At 42.5% G+C, this 22,284-nt stretch overlaps 1 protein-coding gene and 1 pseudogene across 1 annotated transcript in view; both read right to left on the bottom strand.

Annotated features, from left to right (window-relative positions):
- Stx8 (syntaxin 8) overlaps positions 1-22,284 on the bottom strand; it is a 245,969-nt gene that overhangs the window by 117,345 nt on the left and 106,340 nt on the right. The window lies entirely within an intron of this gene.
- Positions 7,228-22,284, bottom strand: part of LOC101995532 — a 41,885-nt pseudogene continuing 26,828 nt past the window's right edge.

Below are 22,284 nucleotides of genomic sequence, written 5' to 3' on the forward strand. Positions count from 1 at the left end.
GAGAGAGAGAGAGAGAGAGAGAGAGAGAGAGGAAGAGGAAGAGGGAGAGTGAGGGAAGGGGGGAGAGAGTGATCAACATTTGGATAAATTCTTTCTCTTCTTCTCCATTTCAGTATGAGTATAATCTAAGAGAGAAAAAGAAGCGAGCATGTGTGTATGTATGTATATGTGTATATGTGTGCATGTGTGTGTGTGCGTGTGTGTGTGTGCTCCTGTGGTGGCTGTCTTCCCTCCAACTTTCTTCTCTTCATACTACCCTAGGTTTTAGTTTTAGTAATTTTTTTCAGACTGTTTATTTATGGCCAAATGTTTACATTCAAAAATGAGGCACCTGAACACTGAATTTCTGAGTACTAAAGGAGAGAAGTTTTCAAAGCTGTCAGAGAGAAGGCCGAAAACCAGCTCCCATGCGGTGGGGAACTGACCAGGGAGCTCTACAGAGAAGCCTTCACAATTCAAACCAGACAACCAACTCCCAAACCTTCCAGCCTGCAGGGAAAGGACAGTGATGTTCAAACACACATAGTCTTAAGATGTTCAGTTCACAAAGCTGTCCTTCAGATGCTCTCAGAGAGTGTGTTCTACCAGAACAGCAATGGCAAGAAAGAGGAAAGACTGGGCAGATGGGGAATATGCAGAGTCAAAGGGCACTGAAGTTCCCGTGGGACGGAACAGGAAGTCAGGAGAGCCCAGCAGGAGCCCAGGCAGTTGTCCAGGATTGAACCAGAGAGTTGAAGGATACAGGAAAGCAAAGACAGGCCAATTATGTGATGGAATTCATCGGTAAACTACAAACAGCGCACAGGAATCCCATGATCCCAGCTTAAGGAGAGGGCTAGGTGGTGAATGTGTCAACACAGGTAACTAAGCAAAACAAAACCAAGAAGCAATTACCGGCTTTGGAGGGAAAGCATATACTAATAAAATAAAGATCTAATCATAGGACACATTGTGGTTCAACCACGAACAGCATTTCCACAGTCACAATGCCATCAACACTGATTTAATGGAAACGTGTGTGGAATGAGGCACAGAGGGAATTGTGCAGGATTACTGTAAATTAGGGCAACATCTCCATTAGGAAGAAATAAACATTCCCAACATGGGAAAGACGATGAAACAGCATCACGTTCTGGAGAATATGAATAAGGCTGGGCATGGTGGCGCATGCCTTTGATCCCAACACTTGGCAGGCAGAGGCAGGCGGAGCTCTGTGAATGTGAAGCCAGACTGGTCTGTCTAACCAGCTCCAGGCCAGCCAAGGCTACACAGTGTGACTTTGTCTTAAAAACAAAAAACAAAACAAACAAAAAAAGAAAAAGAAAAGAAAAACAACAATAAAAAAGAAATGAATAATGATGAACTCTGAAAAACTAAGAACTGAGAGAATTGTTGCAAGGAGTGGGACTTTGGGGCAAGGAAGGAACTGTCACTCTTGGAATACCTAATCTTATGTTCAGACTACAAAGTGGCATTATTTTGACAACAAAGAAAATTAAGTTTTACAAGTTCAGATCCAAAGAAGAACATTAAATAGTAAGTTCTACAGTCTCATAGGAAAAGGATGGTGTCTCAGAAGTACTGGTTAGGTCATGAAGAATGACAGGAAGCCAGGTGACACAACCAGATCACATTCTTTATGTGCATGCTGGGTCTAGCGTACACGTATGCACCGCATGCTTACGCGGTGCCCGCAGAGTCAGAAGAGCGAGTCAGATCCCCTGGAACTTACGGAGAGTCATGAGCTGCCACGTGGATGCTGGAAACAGAACCTGGGTCCTCTAGGAGCAGCAATGATTTTAACTTCTGAGTCTCATCTCTCTAGTCCCCAGAACATAATTTTTAAACAGTATTGTTGAGAGACAAAACAAAACAAAACAGAAAACACAGAAGACGGACTAAAAGAGGAAAAGCTTGAAGACAAACATTGGGGGTGAGGATCTAAAACTTAAAGCAAGTGCTGGGCTGGCTTTGCTTCCAGGGCCTGTCATGGCCATGAAGCACTAGAGCTTGCTAGGCAAACGTTCTCCCACTGAGCTACACTGCAAGTCCCAGACTCTCTGAGATAGAGTATCAGAAGTAGATAGTGTTGGCCACAGTAAGGCCATCTTCGCCTCTATCCATCTAGAAACTCCTTCACGATCAATTTGCTTGCCGTAATTGGGAAGGGGACAGCCAGTCAGCAGGCAGAGTCATAGATTTTCTTGTGGAATGCCCTCTCTGCAGATAAAGAACTGCCAGGGCTATGGGCCAGTCTTCCAAGGGGCTTCACTGAATGTGTATCTTAATTATGTTTTAATCTGACCACCCTTGAATACAATGACCATCAAAGCCTGGACTTACAAGCTAAGTAGCCAAACTCTGGAAGTCAATGTTGGATGAAAGCCACTAAGTCACACTTACTCACCAGGGCTCTGGCATGTGTGTTCAGAAACACGGAAAAAGGAGTATCAGCTAATCGGCTCTTCTTCCTAACCTAGCTAGAAAAGAGAGCGGAGAAAACAAGGCAGGACAAAGCCTGAATCCTGAGAAAGCATGTAACAAAACCCCATGTCATTATCTCCTGTGAGCAATGAGAAGTGTGTCATCTTCCAGCAGTCAGGAGAGAGAGAAAGAGAGAGAGAGAGAGAGAGAGAGAGAGAGAGAGAGAGAGAGAGAGAGAGAAAGGGAAAGGGAAAGGGAAAGGGAAAGGGGTGGGGAGAACTAAGGATTCTGGGAATCCAGTGAGGACATACACTAGAGAGAAAAGCAAGAGGCATACACATCTGAATGTGCTCAGGGCCAGGCTACAGATTGGAAATCAAAATTGAGTCCAAGTCCCACCCCCACATCTCCTCCTACTGCTACGTAGAACCTCCCTTTTGCAAAGGTAGTCCTTGGCCAGCCCGAGCCCCTGGGAGCTTGTTAGACAAGCAGAACCTCAGGCCTGACTCCATCTAATGACTCAAGAATCTTCATTTTAATAAGCTCCCAGGTGATCCCTACACCCATTAAAGTTGGAGAATCACTTATTTAGAAAGACAGGACAAGTTGGGGGTTTTGCATTGGAGCCCCACTCCCTGCAGGTGTAGACAGAAACTTTGGTGAACCCCAGGTGTCTAAAGCTTCCTACACAGAGTCATTTACATAATAGGAAAGTCATAGCAGAGTCTAGCAACTATGTATCTTCTAGAAAGAGCAGTCATTCCAAGATACCTAGCGATTTCCTGGGAGCTCACTTCCAGGGTCAAATAGGAACAGGAGCATGGAACACAGCAGGAACCACAGATTTCCCTCTATAGCTGCCTATTTTATTTAAGGAGGAAAAAAAGGCTAAACATTAATTTTAGTTGTACTTAATTGAATAATTTCTCAGGGGAATAGTTCAGGGAGAGTTTAAAACTGCCTGTTTCCAAAAGCCATTACAAATTGGCATATACTATAATGTCACTGTGCCAACCCAAACAGTGTGCTTTTAATGTCCCCTGGGCTGCCTTCGCTCCAGATGTGTTCAGAACTCCTAGTAATATAACACAGGCAAAAACCATATTTACATGAAGCAGTATTTGGGATATCCTTTCCTAATCATCTGGAATGAGATAATAGGTTCCTAATTGGAAGCACAGGGGTTGGGGAGCCAGGTCAGTGGTTCCTCCCTCCTGATGCTTTTGTTAGTAAAAACGGAAACAGTCTGTACAAGAGTAAGAGAAATCTACTTTGCTACAGTTAATCATCTGAATGTCTAGAAACTTCGAATCTGCCCTACAGTCACCTCTAATTAATTAGCTGATTCTTAAAAGCCTGATCTTGTCTTTTCCTAGGAATCGTAAGTAGGAGAGGGCTGGGGTTGGGAGAGGGATGTGGAATGAAACTGGAAGATTCCAAGACAATTCTGGTGAGAGAACAGACACAAGTGGTGAGCGAACAGGGGTCGCCCGACCCCCAGCTGCTTCAATGGAGTTTGGTGCCTGCACAGTAGTGTAGAGTCTGAAGTCATTTCCTTTTAACAGGCGATGGCATCACACAAGGGCTAGGTAAGTCACTGTAACTGATCACTGACATGTACCTCCCGGGGCAAACTAAAGCCATTCATGAGGAATCTTCTTCTGAGTCTTGAACTTAGCACATCCTAATAAAAACTGATCAGGGTAGTATATACTTTCTGCTAACATTGGGAGGCTTTGGTCCTTACCATTTATTACTGAACAGAAATGAAATTTAAGTCAATAAGTATTTTTTATGCCAGTGAGCATGGTGTTCTGTTCCAGTGGAGACCCTGGACCCCATACCTCACAGAATGCCGCAGCGCGCCATGCACTCGGGCATGCTCAGTTGCTGACGTCTGTTTTCACAGATGTCACAGAGAAGCCATGTGAAAAGCAACGTACCACGCAGCTGTTCTTGGCTGGGAGCGAGAAAACTTGGAAACCTTGCTCCCTAAATGTTCAAAACCGGACTGAGTTTTCCAAATACAAATTAATTACCAAATTCTAAGTGTTGACAAGCAAACACTCGGATGTTTATGCTGCAATTTGACAAAGGAAATTTTCACATATTACTCTTAAGCCTCTAAAGCAAACAAGCTCATGTATAGGATTTACTTCATTACAATCTCCCCTAAAATGTTAAAAACATTTTAATCCTGAAATCCAACATGTAAAGAGAAAACCAGAAAATCCATATATACAGTTTAACAGAACAGCTACAAAGCAAAAGCTGTGTAACCATCACTTGCAGGACCAACTTGGCAGTGCCTTACAAGACTCATCAGTCTTATACAGCTCGACACTCATTCAGCCAACAAGCAATCAATAAACATCTACAATATGCCAGGCGCTGTGTTAGGCACATATTTGGACACATGGCCAATATTATACTTGCTAACATGTTTGCTCAAATAACAGCTACCACAGAGTTTTTGACTGCTGCTTACCTGAGTTTCAAAGCAAACAAACACACAACTTTATCATGCGGACAAGGAACATTTTGTCCAATAAATCTACCCCAGAGGCTTGAGCTCAGGGATGTTTGGATATATCATCGCGGAAAGGACCACGGGAAAGGGCTTGATGGTCACTAACACCCAGGTGTGAACTTTTCTCTCTGACCCACATACACACTAACTGGCTGGTTAACCCTTGAGGTTAGGCCTCTTCCTCCACAACAAAGGCCTCTCCTCTCGGGAACTACTTAGAACTTTCCCGAGCACCTTGCAGAGAGCTTTATTTATCACGCCAGGATTAGATCTGAAAAAAGGCATTTGTTCCACTATAAAGACAGCAAAAATCCCTGGTTAGAAGACTAATGTTCTTTTAACCTGGGGGGAGGGGGGAGGGAGAGCCAAGCCCATGGCTCCACCTGGAGAGAAACAGTTTTACCCTATTAATCACCAAGTTCTCAAGTCCGCTCAGTCCGTGAGAGCCTCCGAAGCAGTTCAGCTGTTTCCACACGCACATCAGAAAATCCCAACAGCACATAGTCTAGGGGAACGTTACAACAATATACACAGCGGCAGCTTTTCCTTACTGGGCTCCATTTCTGCTGGGGAACGGGGAAATTTAAGCCATGTGATAATTTACACCAAGAGTCTTCCAAGGAGGGTGTACAAGATGAGTCACTGGAATGTGGAATCAAAACCTCTTCTAAATTCTTTTAGGATCCACACAATACACAGAGCAATATTATATATAATTTTATAAGAGCAATTATAAAGAATTATCTAGAACTTCACTCACACATATTTTTGTTTTATTAGTACTGGTGATTAAACTCAGGGCTTTGTGTGTGGCATGAACACACACTATCACTGAGCTACACCCTTGGCCATAACTCAAGATTATGTCTAATGGGATATATGACTTAGATATCCTAAAGGAGATCTGAGAGCCTTGTATTTGTAAGGTCCTGGGGTCCTAGTCTAGCACTGGGGGACAGGAGGAGGAAGGAGGTGAGGAAGAGGAGAAAATGTTGGAGGCCCATTCATTTAGTATGGTGGAGGTTATCTAAGAAAGACTACACTACATATAGCCTAAGAGTGTAAAAGGTAAATATTTTTGTCATTATTTAGGAAAGTGTGAGTCTTAAAGTCAACAGTCAACTTGAGCTGAAGCCCATAAATATACGGAAGGCCAGACCCCCTCTCCCTCACTGCCATCTTCCTGCCAGCTTGAGCTCCCACTCTAATGGAAGAGTCTCTCCTCTTGGAACTGTGCATAGTCGTTTTTATGGGCAAAATTTAAATGCACATAAAAAGGAAATGTAGGGGTATATGGAAAAGTCCAAGATCCCATCCACTTCATGGGGTGGGGGGTGTCTAGAACTTCCTCTAGAGTGAAGAGACATGACCGGACTGCTGCAACAGCTTCCAGGCTAACTGCCCCTCCCCATCCTCATCCTCACCTAATACACAAGCACTATCAACATTATCTCCCTGCCACCCCATCCCCACCCCTGCCACAGTGGAGCTGGTACGCTGCCTTCAGAGCAAATCATCCTTGCCTCCCCTCAGCAAATCAAGCTTTAGCCAACACACTAGAATGCAGCTACATCACTCACATGTTAACTAGGGCTGCTTTTGCCATACCTTATATGGGAATTGGTTTTTTTGTGTGTGTGTTTGCTTTTTACTACAGAAATTTTATTTTTCTTTACACAATGGTGTGTGGATGGGGCCTAATGTTCTCACTGAATGGTAGAAAACCCAAAATTGATTATTTCTTAGAGAAATGAATACAAAACAACCTTACATAAATTAAAAGGATAAATATGTTTACAGGTATCAACGCAAATGTTCCCAACTCAAGGCAAGTAACAACCCATGGCTTCAGGAGGGAAAACACCAGAACTAGGTCCGTAGGCTCAGACTTTCACACTCTGTTAGACCAGCAAGATAGAAGTGGTAACTGGCTTAGGGAACCTTTGCCCGCCTCAAGGAATCCTGGAGTCAGCTACCAGTTAATACTCTGCATAGATCATTCATTGCATGGTATTCACACAGGTCCACCAGGCTAAGGATTTCTCTTCCACAGTGACGGAGCCTCTTTGGCTAAGGACTACTGGATATTAGATATATGCCAACTGAACAATTACCTTAAATATAAGGTCAAAAATGAGCAACAAATTCAACAATCCAGTGCTGATATTGGATATAAACTTCAAGACAAATTTAAGTTTGTTTTCAGTTTTGTGAGGCTAGCATGAACTGTGTACACGTCAGAATCGGCTCCTAGAGTGGATGCTGGCACCTGCTCAGTCCATCCAGAAGCATTTGCAGTGGACGATGGAGGGGCCCAACTTGTCCTACCCTGTCCACATCTGCTGGAAAGTGGACAGCGAAGCCAGGATGGAACTGCCAGTCCAGACTGAGTACTTTCCTGCAGGAGAAACAATGATCTTAATCTTCACTGTGCTAGGTGCTAGGGCTGTGATCTCCTTATACATCCTGCCAGAAATGCTGGACACATGGTAGTACCACCAGACAGCACTGTGTTGACACACACGTCCCTGTGGATAGCCACATTACACTTCATGATGGAGTTGAAGGTGGTCTCATGAATACCACAGGACTCCATGGCCGGGAAAGAGGGCTAGGCACCTCTGGACACCAGAACTGCTCATTGCTGAAGGTGATCACCTGCCCACCAGAAACTCATAGCTCTTTTCCAAGGAGAAGGAGGATGCAGCAGTACCCATTTCTTGTTCAAAATCCCAGCCCACATAGCACAGCTTCTCCTTAACGTCACCCCCAATTTCCCAGTGAACTGTGGTGGTGAAGCCGCATCCTGATCAATCAGGGTCTTCATGAGGTAGTCTGTCAGGTCCCGGCCAGCCAGGTCCAGCTGCATGATGGCATGGGGAAGGGCATCACTTTCGTAGATGGGTGCTGCATGTGTGGCCCTGTCATCAGAGCCCATGACAATGCCGGTGGTGTGCCCAGATGCATAAAGGAGCAGCATGGCCTAAATGGCCACATACATGGCTGGGGTACTGAAGGTTCCAATCATTATTTATGTCACCTCTCTGTGACTTTTGGGGTTCAGGAGGGCTTCAGTCAGAAGCACTAAGTGCTTCTCAGGGGCTACACGCAGCTCACTGTAGAAGGTGTGGTGCCAAATCTTCTCCACACCATCCTAGCTGGTCACAATGCTGCGCTAGATAGGGTAATTTAGGGTCAGGATTCTCCTCCTGCTCTGGGCCTTGTCACCCCTGTAGGAAGGAATCTTTCTGGCCCAGGCCACAGTGACAGCCTGGTGTAAGGGACACCCAACAATGGAAGGAAACATGGCCCTGAGGGCATTATTGCAACAAAGCCAGCTATGCACGAGCTGGAGCCACTGTCACTGACAAGTCCTGTGATTTCTTCTTTCCTTTGATGGAGAAGGATTGGGCAACAGACCATCAAAAAGACATGCAGGCAGGATAAACCAGAAGCAGAGTATGAGGAATTTTTTTCTTTTATTGAAGTCAAGTCAATTTAACATAGAAGTAGTACTTTAACTGTTTACATTAAACAGTTCAGTCGCATTTAATACATTCCTAATGTTAACAACCACTACGTCAGCTTCATTCTCCACACCCCCAAAACAACTCACAGCCGTGCCTCTTCTTCCAGCTCCTTCTCTTCCAGTTGAAATTTTCTTTGGGTCACCAACCTGTGTGTGTGTGTGTGTGTGTGTGTGTGTGTGTGTGTGTGTGTGTGTGTGTACCACTCTCTTTCCTACCAGTGTGTGTGTGTGTGTGTGTACCACTCTCTTTCCTACTCTATCCCTCTCACGTACATAGTGTAAAAATAATCAAATGTTGCTCAGGAAGAAAAATATAAAATGGTATGAAACTATATTCAAACATGACATGAGTTACTTATTTTATGAGCTATCAGTTTTTTATTTTATTTTCATTCTTGCAGGTTGAGGACCTTCCCCAGAATCCTCCAAAGGAAAATGAAGCTGCCTGCCCAAGGTTACATTTTTATCTGCCAGGCAGATTTGAAATGTGGTCCCTGTGTTCTGTGCTGACTCCGTCCTCACTGTCCTCTGTTATTGTAAAGCATGCCATACCTGTCAAGCAGACACGCAAAGCATGTGACACCTGTTGAGCTGGACACTGCATAGCGTGCCACACTTGGACACTGCAAATCTTCCACGCCACAGAGTTCATTGCAGCAGTGGCAGGCGTTAGCACATAAGTCAAACAGATGTGTTGACCCTCATAAAACTGTCACTTCACACAGGCTGTGTGAGCTCCAAAGCAGGCTCCCCACCCCCACCCCCACCTCCTCTCTTGCTGGTGGTGGTCCCCTAAGTTTTGAAGTCTGGTGCCCTTATTTGGGTTCAGCAGTTTAGTGGCAGGACATTTCCACAACCTGCCCACGTCTCACCCTGTATGCCCCAGTACAAGGAATTAGCCTACCCCTGTATCTACCCCTGTATCTACCCCTGTATCTACTTTGCTCCGGATCCCCACAAGATCTCCGCCAACTTTCTGAACTGGTCTGTCTGTCTAACTGGCCTGGGATAAAATTGCTGCAACTCCTCAGGCACAGCCAGGTTGTCTATCAACCTTGAGGGATGCCCCGCCCGGGCAGCATGGCAGTCTCCCTGCTTCTGCCCGTGCTCTGGACTGCCTGGCCATCCTTCCTTTGCCAATAGCTAGGATCTCCATCTCTCTGATTCCCTGTCTTCCCATGTAAATATCTAGTTTCCAGGTCTTAAAGCTCCTCCCTATGGACCAGGACTGACCTATTATGATAAGGCATGGGTAGATAAGATACATTATTGACTTTTCCATAGAGGCATCCTGGACAGGACACTGAGGTCTGTGGTAATATGTGGCACATTTTTCTCAAAGTTACAAATAAAATGGACTAACAGACCAATCTAAAAATTGAAGAAATTTTTTTCTTGGTGTTGCTTATATCCAAAGTACTTCGTATATAGTGTAAACATGAAAGATACAAGCACATTCCCCTCCTTCAAGAACTCTAGAATTTAATTGAGAAAAGACAAACAAATACAGAAATATTTATAATTTCTATACAGCTCAGGATACCCCATGCCACTCAAAGTGCAGAAGAACATCCCCATGCCAGAACCTACAAAAAAAAAAAAAAAAAAAAAAAAAAAAAAACCCTTGAGAATGGGAACAGTGGCAGCTAAGTCAGAAGAATGGTCAGGACTGCCAAGGGGGCAGATGCAGGCCACGGTTCTTCAGTAGGATAAAGGATATATTTCCAGTCCTTTCTAAGGAATCGGCCTATCTGAAACAACACCGCATCACCCAGCATTGTGAAAGAAACCTTTAAGAGTCATCATTCCACGCTTAACAACATCTCAGAAAGTCTAGTCACCACATACACCTTTGTCCAAGCTTGTTTCCAACAGTCTGTTTAAACCATAAAATTCACATACTTGTTACATTTTAAAATTACGTATTCTGATAAGAGCTGTATGATAAGAGAAACAACTCCTCTGATTGTCATTAAAACAGAAGTGAAATGAGGTGGGGGACCCTCCACTTAGTAATTACCCTTAATGATAATTGCTACTGAATATCGAGTGCCTGCAGAACTCATGGACTTCAAGTACCATAACCCAGTGGTTTCCACGGTGAAAAGGAACTACTTAAAAATCTTGCCTCACAACCCATTATGATTGTTTCAACTCATTAAGATATTATCTTGCAATACTGTGTACATCACTGCAGTGCAGGCTCTCATCCCTTCTTGTAGTCAAGGGAGAAGCACGCTGCACACCTACTAACATAGAGTCCTATTGCAGCAGGCTGCTTACTCCACTGAGTTTGGAGCTCAGCACAGGCACTATCAACAATGAAAAAAAGCTCAACGCACAGCCTGAGGGGCTAGACTCCTGCAGGCGGGGTGGTCTGAGTCCCTCCTGCCTCCCTGACACTCACGCAGGCACAAAAAGGTTCAGCAAGGCTTCAAGGTCATATCCCTCATCCTGTAATAATGGCTCTCTCCTCACATAAAACTAAATGGCACCCTGTTGATTAGAACCCACACAAACTGCCTTTTAATTTGATACTGTGCCTAAGTAGTGCCCAAATTTCAAATTTTAATACTCTGAGGGATTCCTTTTGTGTCACTAAGGACACATGAACGTGTGCATCTGTGTAAACACAAACCAGCAAGAACTGCAGCAGAGGAGCCATTCTCGGAAGATTTGCCGAGCTTCTGAGTGAGAGCAAAACAACTCCATGTAAACTACAGGCAGATACGAGCACCGGGTGATGGTGGAGAGCCTGAAATCCCTGTTTTACCGCTGATGGCCTGGTAATATGTGACTTGTGCTAGTGTGTTCAGCGTTTCTAACTCAACGTTTCCTATCTACCCCTGGCTGACTAGTGCCGGGATATGGAGGTTTACAGGCACTTACTAACTTCCAGAAAATGGATCCCAGAAGTGGGCAAGTGAGCTGTTTACAAACAAGAACACAAAACACATTCCAACAAAACTCATCTGCTTGAAGTCTAAGGGATCTGGTCCAGGGATGATGCCATGCATATCCAAATCCGAGGATGCTCGAATCCCCCCTAAAAAGTGGTGCTCATATGTGCATACAACCTGCACAGAGCCTTCTCCACTTTGTCACCTCCAGATTCCTTAGAACCTCTAGTGGGATGTCCAGAGTCATTACTAGGTGTTATTTGCAGAATGGTGGGATGGGAAAAAGGTAACACGTGTTCATCACTGATTCAAATTGCCATATATTTAACGGGAGCTGGTTGAATCCACGATGGCCAAATCTATAGATATAGATACAGAACCCATGGTTATGGGGAGCTGATGTAAATGGCAGACTAGTTTTCAGGCAGTCACCAGGCTGTTCTAGAACATTTTATTTATTTACACACATGCACACACTTGAGAGTACAGGTTCATATGGTTCAGACTGGAGGATCCCCTGGCACTGGAGTTATAGATAGTTGTGAACTACCTGATACAGATGCTGGGAATTGAACCCAGGTCCTCTGCAAGAGCAGTACAAGCTCTTAGCCATGGAGTCATCTTTCCAACCCCTCCAGTACACTTTAGCGTGACAATTCATTGAGCCACGATACATCAGAATGTATGCAAGCTTCAGCATCCTATGATGGGAATGCATCATCTTTGTGTTTCCAGCACAAGGACCTTGGCAACCTGAGAGATTTGTCCACTGAAAAGACAGCATAAAATTCATCTGGTATTTTTCCTAAAATGCAATTCATACAACCCTTGAAAACCTCACATCTCACCAAACTGCACTTTAAAACAACAGTTTCTGGTAGAAAACACAGAAGAATGGGTCATTATAAGCAGAGTACTAGCCAGAGAATAATTAAGACCCAGGGAAGCAACTTGGAGTGGCTGCCATAAGGGATATTGAATGGACAAATGACAACAGAGTAGCAATACTGACTCACAGACACAGCCAGCCTCTAAGCCAAAGGAATGGTATTCAGAGGTGAGCATGGGAGGGGGACTTCTGCCTCAAGACCAGGATGAGAAGCACCTACACTGGGGAGTGAGCTGTGGGCACAGGGCTCTTTAGTTTTCTTAAGAAGGAGTCAAAAAAGCTGGTGTCTGCTGCCTGTGAGGGCTCCTTTGTTTTTTACTGAAGCTGAAAGTCTACTGCTATGCCAGTACTCTTGCTGGATACAAGCTTCCCTTGGACCAATCAGGTTTCCGGCAGACAAAGTGACATTAAGGTCCCTCCCACTTTCCTGCTTGGCAATTAAGCTGTGTCAGGCAGCCATGGGGCAGATCACACTGTGACCAGTCTGCTCTTGGTGCTGGGTTAGAGCAGCCTTGCTTTAAGTCTGCATTTCTAAGAACTCTGAGAAGAGAGGCAGCCACCCTGGAGGAGGCAAATCCTCCTAGCATGTCCTCATTCAGGGAATACCCTGTGTTCTGCTTGGGGAAAATAGTCTTACTCTGTCCAGGTACATTAACCCCAGGGGACATTCTGATTTCTAGACAAGCAAATCAAAAGGCAGAAATGCGAGGTACAGATTTTAAAAAAGAAATTTAATTTTTAATTTTATTTGTTTATTTATTTATTTTGAGTAGGGTTTCTCAGTAGCTATGGAGCCAGTCCTGGAACTCACTCAGTAGAACAGGCTGGCCTTGAACTCGTAGACATCCTCCTGCCTCTGCCTCCTGAGTGCTAAGATTAAAGGCATGCATCACCGCCTGGTTAAGCTACAGATTTTTTAAAATGTTATTCACCACATGTAAATGTTGAGAGTCAAATATACCTAGTGGTATATTTTTTGAACCAAAATATCTAATATATTAACATTGCAAAATGTAGTCAGTCTGAAACTTGAACCCATGTCTTGTGTGCTAAGTGATGCTCCATCACTGGACTATGCCCCCCAGCCATCAAGAGGGAGGCTAGAAATCTTTCATGTTTTTACAATAAGCCTTCAAGTCCAAAGTTCCTGCATATTCAGAGCACATGCCAGTTCAGACTAGCCACATTTCAGGTACTCAACAGCTACAAGTGTCCAGTGGCTTCTGTACTGCATGGTATAAGAGTCAGAGGCTCTGCAGATGCCACAGTGTCATGAGTTGAAAAATACATAACTCACCTGGTCTTCTAGAAGCAGAAGTAAAAGCATTATGTATTGGAGTATTATAAGCTAAAAAATGTTTTATTTGGACTGAGGGGACTAAGAGGTGAGTGGCCAGCCATGCAGCAGGACACCCCACTCTTAGGACCTCCATAGTGGGACAAAACCCCTGGCCCTTCCCCCAACTCCCTCAGTTTCTCTAGCCCACCAGAAGGAGAGTTTCCTTCAGGTAGGTTGCCCTAATACCCAGCCACATCCACTGGACCCTGCAAGCTACTAGCCCCATCCCATCCCCGAACTTGCCTATCCTTCTGAAACGTCAGTGGAACTCTGAAACACAGCTTGCTACAATACTGAGGGGACCAAGAGAATGAACCAGGAGAGAAGACCAAGAGAGCACGCTTAGAGAGACCTCAGTGGCTCCCTGAGACACAGACTTTAACAGTACAGATCAGACCAAGAAGAGTTCCCAAAGATTCAGACAGCCACTGCAAGGATTAGACCAAGATGCAAATACACTGCCGGCTGCATTTGAAGGAAGAGATGGGAAGGTGCCAATGCAAGAATTCATCCAACAACCTAAAAAGCAACATGGTAATACCAGAACCAGAACCCAGAGGTCACACAATAGTAAGACTTGATCATCCTAACCCAGAAGAAGCAGAAGAAAATCACTTTAAAAGTAACTTTATGAAGATAATGAAGACATTTACAGAGGAAATGAAAAACTCCCTTAAAGAAATGGAAGAAAAGGCAAACAAAAAAATGAAAGAAATTAGTAAATCCCACAAAGACACCCAAGAAAACCAAGAAAAAGCAATCAAACAGATGAAGCAAACAGTTCAAGACCTGAAGACTGAAATATAGGCAATAAAGAAAACACAAACCAAGGGAATCCTGGATATGGAAAATCTGGGTAAATGAACAAGAACTACAGAGGCAAGTATAACCAACAGAATACAAGAGATAGAAGAAAGAATCTCAGGTGTTGAAGATACTATAGAGGAAACAGATTCATTGGTCAAAGAAAACATTAAATCCAAGAAATTCTGAACACAAAACACCCAGGAAATCTGGGACACCATGAAAAAACCAAACCTGAGAATAATAGGGAAAGAAGAAGGAGAAGAAGTCCAACTCAAAAGCACAGAAAATATATTTAACAAAATCATAGAAGAAAACTTTCCCAACCTAAAGAAAGATAAGCCTATGAAGATACAAGACGCTTACAGAACACTACATAGACTAGATTAAAATATAAAATCAATCCCCTTGCCATATAATAATCAAAACATAAAATATACAGAATAAAGAAAGAATATTAAGAGCTGCAAGGGGAAAAGGTCAAGTAAACATATAAAGGGAAACCTATCAGAATTACACCTGACTTGTCAATGGAAACTATATAAGACAGAAGGTCCTGGGCAGATGTGCTGCAGACACTAAAAGACCATGGATGCAAGCCCAGACTACTATACCCAGCAAAGCTTTCAATCACCATTGATGGTGAAAACAAGATATTCCATGACAAAATCAGATTTAAACAATAAGTATCCACAAATCCAGCCCTGCAGAAAGTACTAGAAGGAAAACCCCAACCCAATGAAGCTAACTGCACCCACAAAAACACCAACAGATAACCTCCTACCAGAAAAACCCAAAAAAGGAAAACACACAAACACTATTACTGAAAAATACAGGAATTAACAACCACTAGTCATAATATCTCTTAATATCAATAGACTAAATTCACCTATAAAAACGCATAGGCTAAGAAAATGGATATGAAAACAGGATCCAGCCTTCTGCTGTATACAAGAAACACCTCAACCTCAAAGATAGACATTACCTCAGAGTAAAGGACTGGGAAAAGGTTTTCCAATCAAATGGACCTAAGAAACAAGCGGGTGCTATCCTAATATCTAACAAAATTCAAACTAAAATCAATCAGAAGAGATGGACACTTTATACTCCTAACAGGAACAATCCATCAAGATGAAGTCTCAACCCTAAACATCTATGCCCCTAATACAAGAGCACCTACATATGTAAAAGAAACATTACTAAAGCTTAAATTACACATCAAACCCCACACACTAATAGTAGGAGATTTCAAAACTCCACTCTCGCCAATGGACAGGTCAACCAGACAGAAATTTAACAGAGAAATAAGAGAACTAACAGATGCCATGAATCAAATGGACTTAACAAACATTTATAGAACATTCCACCCAAACACAAAAGAATATAACTTCTTCTCAGCACCTTATGGAACCTTCTCTAAAATTGACCACATACTTGGTAACAAAGCAAACCTCCACAGATACAAAAAAAATTGGAGCAACCCCCTGTATTTTATCGGATCACCATGGTTTAAAAATAGAATTTAACAATAACGCTAATTGCAGAAAGCCAACAAACTCATGGAAATTGAACAATGAACTACTGAACCACCCCTGGGTCAAGGAAGAAATAAAGAAAGAAATTAAAAACTTCCTAGAATTCAACCAAAATGAAAGCACAACGCACCCAAACCTATGGGACACTATGAAAAGTACTGCTAAGAGGAAAGTTCATTGCACTAAATGTCCATATAAAGAAAATGGAGAAAGCTCACATCTGTGACTTAATAGCACACCCGAAAGCTCTAGAACAAAAAGAAGCAGACTCACTCAGGAGGAGTATAAGACAGGAAATAATCAAATTGAGGGCTGAAATCAACAAAATAGAAACAAAGAAAACAATGTCAATGAGACAAAGAGCTGATTCTTTGAGAAAAATCAATAATATAGACAAACCCTTATCCAAACTAATCAAAAGGCAGAAAGAGAAAACATCCAAATTAACAAAATCAGAAATGAAAAGGGGACATAATAACAGACAGTGAGGAAATTCAGAGAATCATTAGGTCATACTACAAAAACCTGAACTCCACAAAACTGGAAAATGTAAAAGTAATGGACAATTTTCTAGATAGATACCATATACCAAAGTTAAATTAAGACCAGATGAGCAATTTAAATAGGTCTATAAACTGCAAGGAAATAGAAGCTGTCATCAAAAACCTCCCAACCAAAAAAAGCCCAGGGCCGGATGGTTTTAGTACAGAATTCTACCAGAACTTTTAAGAAGAGCTAATATCTATACTCCTCAAAGTGTTCCACATAATAGAAACAGAAGAAACACTGCCAAACTCTTTTTATGAGGTTGCAGTTACCCTGATACCAAAACCACACAAAGGCTCAATCAAGAATTACAGACCAGTCTCACTCATGAACATGGATGCAAAAATACTCAATAAAATACTGGCAAACTAAATCCAAGAATATATCAAAAAAATCATCCACCATTATTGAATGCAGGGATGGTTCAACATATGAAAATCTATCAATGTAATCCATCATATAAATAAACTAAAAGAAAAAAACTATACGATCATTTCATGAGATGCTGAAAAGCATTCGACAAAATCCAACACCCCTTCATGATAAAGGTCTTGGAGAGATCAGGGATACAAGGAACATATCTAAACATAATAAAAGCAATATACAGCAAGTTGACAGCCAACATCAAATTAAATGGAGAGAAACTCAAAGCGATTCCACTAAAATCAGGAATAAGACAAAGCTGTCCACTATCTCCATATCTCTTCAACATAGTTCTTGAAGTTCTGGATATAGCAATAAGACAACAAAAGGAGATCAAGGGGATTCAAATTGGAAAGTAAGAAGTCAAACTTCCATTATTTGCAGTGATATGATAGTATATAAAAGTGACCCCAAAACTCTACCAAGGAACTCGTATAGCTAATAAATACCTTCAGTAATGTGGCAGGATACAAGATCAACTCAAAAAAAATTAGTAGCCCTCCTATATATAAATGATAAAGAAACGAAGAAAGAAATCAGAAAAATATCACCTTTTACAATAGCCACAAATAACATAAAATATCCTGGGGTAACATTAACCAAAGACGTGAAAAAGCTATTTGACAAGAACTTTAAGTCTTTGAAGAAAGAAATTGAAGAAGATACCAGAAAATGGAAAGATCTCCCATGCTCTTGGATAGGTAGGATCAACATTATAAAAATGGCAATCCTACCAAAAGCAATCTATAGATTCAATGCAATCCCCATCAAAATCCCAACACAATTCTTCACAGACTTTGAAAGAATAATAATCAACTTCATATGGAAAAAAAAAACCAGGATAGCCAAAACAATCCTGTACAATAAAGGAACTTCCGGAGGCATCACCACCCCTGAAATCAAGCTCGATTACAAAATTACAGTACTGAAAATATCTTGGTACTGGCATAAAAACAGAGAGGTTGGCAAATGGAATCGAATCAAAGACCCGGATATCAATTCACACACTTATGAATGCCTGATTTTTTACAAAGAAGTTAAAATTATACAATGGGAAAAAAAGCATCTTCAACAAATGGTGCTGGCATAACTGGATGTCAACATGTAGAAGAATGAAAATAGATCCATATCTATCCCCATGCACAAAATTCAAGTCCAAATGGATTAAAGACCTCAATATAAATCCAACCACACTGAACCTGATAGAAGAGAAAGTAGAAAGTAGCCTTCAATGTGTGGGCACAGGAGACCACTTCCTAAATATAACCCCAGTAGCAAGACACTGAGAAAAACAATAAATAAATGGGACCTCCTGAAATTGAGAAACTTCTGTAAAGCAAAGGACACAGTCAATAACACAAAAAGGCAGCCTACTGAATGGCAAAAGATCTTCACCAACCACACATCAAATAAAGGACTGATCTTCAAAATATATAAAGAACTCAAGAAAACAGACATCAAAATTCTAAATAATCCAAAATAATCAAAAAGTGGGGTACAAGAACTAAACAGAGAATGTCAACAGAAGAATCTCAAATGGCCAAAAGACACTTAAGGAAATGTTCAACATCCTTATCCACCAGGGAAATGCAAACCAAAACAACTCTGAGAAACCATCTTACACCTGTCAGAATGGCTAAAATCAAAACACCAATGATAGCTTATACTGAAGAGGATGAGGAGTAAGGGGAACACTTATCCATTGCTGGTGGGAATGCAAATTTGTACAACCACTTTGGAAATCAGTATTCCAGTTTCTCAGAAAATTGGAAACCAACCTACCTCAGGATCCATCAATACCACTCGAGCATATATCCAAAAGATGCTCAATCACACTACAAAGACATTTGTTCATCTATGTTCATAGCAGCATTATTTGTAATAGCCAGAACCTAGAAACAACCCAGATGCCCCTCAACTGAAGAATGAATAAAGAAGATGTGGCACATTTACACATTAGAGTACTACTCAGCGGTAAAAACAATGATATCTTGAATTTTGCATGCAAATGGATGGAACTAGAAAACACTATCCTAAGTGAGGTGACCTAGACACAAAAGGATGAATATGGTATGCACTCACTCATAAGTGGATACTAGCTGTAAACAAAGGATATTGAGCCTATAGTTCATAATCCTAAAGAAGCAAAGTAATAAGGTGAACCCTAAGAAAAACTATAGATCCACTTGGAAAATCAAAATAGACAAGATCGCCTAACAAAATTGGGAGCATGGGGGAAGAAGAAGAAGGGAAGGTAGAAGAGGAACAAGAGGGGAGAAGGGAAGGGGCAAGAACTTGAGGGAATGGGAAAGTTGAGATGAGGAAGGACAGAGATGAGAGCAACAAAAGAGATATCTTGATTGAGGGAGCACTATTGGGGTTACATGGATTTGGCTTCCATAAATGATGAGCTGCTGAGCATTTCAGGGGGTGGCCAAATCTAAGGGAAAGAGTAAGCACCTGTGACGATGCTGACTCTGACAGAACCCTGGAAGCTGAGCTCCCCCAATTTTATTAGCTGAGAAGAGCAAGGAGGCGGACTTATTTACCGAGTCAACACTGCACTGTGACATCAAATGTTTTGGTATCAGTACACAGTGCTGAACCACAAGCACTCTTGGTGGAGGCACTCTGATGGCTACTCTCCACTGACAACTTGACTAGATTTAGAATCACCCAGGAGTCACACCTTTGGGTCTATTTCTACAGGGATTTCCCACCTTCAGGAGGAAGACCCACCCTGAATGTGGGTAGCACCATCCTATGTACTGGGGCCCTATAAGGAACACAAAGGGGACATGGAAAAGGCAACAACAACACCAGCATCCATCTCCCTCTCTCCATTCACGGCTGCAGACACAATGTGTGACCAGCTGCCTTGCGTTCTGGCAGTCACACCCTTCCCACCATGACAGACTGCGCTTCTCAAATGGTGAGCTAAATAAAATAAACTCTTCCATATGTTGTTTCTTGTAGGCCAGTTCATACCAGCAGTAAGAAAAGAGACAAACACACCATGCTTGCTCAAGCGTCTCAGAAAGTGCCTTCCTTCCCTCCCCTCAAGCAGGAACTTTCCCAGGATTACATGTGGGTTCACACAATGTCCCCAGTGCTCTAAGTCCCTTGGCACACAGTAGTCCCCTCTCATCCAAGCTCTTCACTCCCCAACAATACAACTAAATGTTCTCTCAAATGCAGGAACAGACAAAAAGACATACAATTTCACCATAATTTCCAGTTAGAAAGAAATGGTTGAAAGAATAAGTTCTAATTCTAGTGTTTATTAGTCCCAAGGCTTTAACGCAAGAGACACTGCATTGCAGATTCTTTTTTCACTTGGATGTTTTTTGGTTTGTTTGGTTTTTTTATTTGGTTTTTAGTTCTCAAAGAAAAATAAAGAATTTCCCATTCATTTTATAAGTCTTATTATGATAAAACAAGATGTGGAGCAAACATTTCAGAGTCCCAAACAGAGTTAATTAATTCCAGTAGAACTTCCTCACATAAGGCCAGTGCCTGCAAGCAGATGTGCTGGCTAAATGTTTCAGGTCAATCTTCACACATTATTGCAAGGAACCTCCCATTCCTCAGAAAAAGTCTGGCATGCAGCTTGCCATCTACGGCGAGCAGCTCAGACACGTGGAAAAGTAGAATTTAACATCTCCTGATCTGGGCTCTCCACTGACTTCTAAATCTTGCATCTAAACAGAAAAACAAAGCCCCACGAGGGCTTATTTACCACACTATTAGTCACTAAGTAGAAGACGAGGAAGCAGTTTCGAATGTGGTTACCACAAGCGTGTTTGGGGAACTTTCACCTTGTTTCTCATAAACCAGAAAGTGGACTTCATGTTCCTTTTGATTTCTAATGGCCACTGCCTTTAAACTGTTAACATTTCATTTCCAACACGTGTCTGCTGCAGCGCTGGCAGCTGGACTATTTATTTTGCTAGCTGGTGATAGAATTAAATGCAGAGACTTTGAAAACATTTACAAGCTTTCCCTTTAACCTCCTGTATACTTTCCAGATTAGACTGCTTTGATTTTTATTAGCTAAAGGTTTACATACTGCAATGCTAACACTGTTACCTTCGGGATACATTGTTTATGGGTCAGGTGTGGTTTCAAACATTCTCTTCCTTGGGATACCCGGGAGGCTGAGGACAGGAAAGTTGAGCAAGTTCACTCAAGATCCACAAGTTTTCCTTGTGAATCAAACAAGAGTAAGGCCACACAAGGAAGGGTGTAGTCAGGAAACCAGGTGTGAAAATAGCTCTAGTCTCCGACAAAACCACAGGCTTCCTCTGTGGGCTCCCCAGTGCTTTATATCACAAACGCTATCCTGCCAAAGAACTCCGAAGGTGGATTCTTTGACACCAGCATCTTGACAAGGTGGACAAGGCACGAGCTCGGCCTCTAGACCGGTCTGGGTTGAAACCATGACTTCGTTGTTGGTTGTGCAACCATACTCAAACGCTTCCCTGGATCTACGGAACAGAAACAGTCATTTTTACCCCTTAGCTTTCTTGTGAGTGTTTGCCACTGCAAACAAAGCTGCTAGGTCACTAGTTTTGGATGAAGTCAAGGATCCTCTAGCATGGCTGGGGCTGTAGCTCGGTGGCAGAGTGCTTGCCTAGCATGTGTAAGGCCTCAGGTTTAATCCTAGCCCTGCACACAAGTGCACACAAAAACCCTCCATCACAAGTCTTTCTCAGCACCTTCAGTTCACAGTGCCACTTGCTGCGCATTCATTCACTCCACCAAAATAGTTAGCACTGTTGAGGAGAAAAGTGAATCACTTTAGCTTCTTTCAGTAGGGACTAGTGACAGGTTTGTGGGTACACAATTATGTTCAAACTCACTAGATGGCATGCTTTATGTATGCATAAGTTGTCAGGTGTGGGGAAAGATATATAGATATAGGTAGATAGATAGATAGATAGATAGATAGATAGATAGATATTAAATAGATACAGAGATAAAAACCTAAAAAACTTAGCCCCTTTTTCTAAGGAACGCACCAAGTTCCTGGTGGCAGGGCACACAGATGCTAAACTGATGAGACCTTTCAGTTGCTGTCTAGCACATCATGGGGTGATGGAGGAAGGGCCGACTCTGCCAGGACAGTGCAGAAGAGTTTCCAGAGGAAAGACGGCAGCCAAATGATGCTGTCTCTCAGACGAGCGAGGTGAAGAGTAAAGCCGAACACGGGGATTTGGAAATCATGGCTGGAAGCACAGAGAGCTTTCTACAAGGCTGCACCACGGAAGGGATTAGGGCCTGTCAGCTGTGAAGATAGGAGAGGACCCCAATCCGAGCATGCAGATGAGAGGAAACAGGGACAGAGGCCTGCAGAGACCAGACC

This window comes from Microtus ochrogaster, chromosome 7 (assembly GCF_000317375.1).
Source record: "Microtus ochrogaster isolate Prairie Vole_2 chromosome 7, MicOch1.0, whole genome shotgun sequence".
Lineage (NCBI taxonomy): Eukaryota > Metazoa > Chordata > Mammalia > Rodentia > Cricetidae > Microtus > Microtus ochrogaster.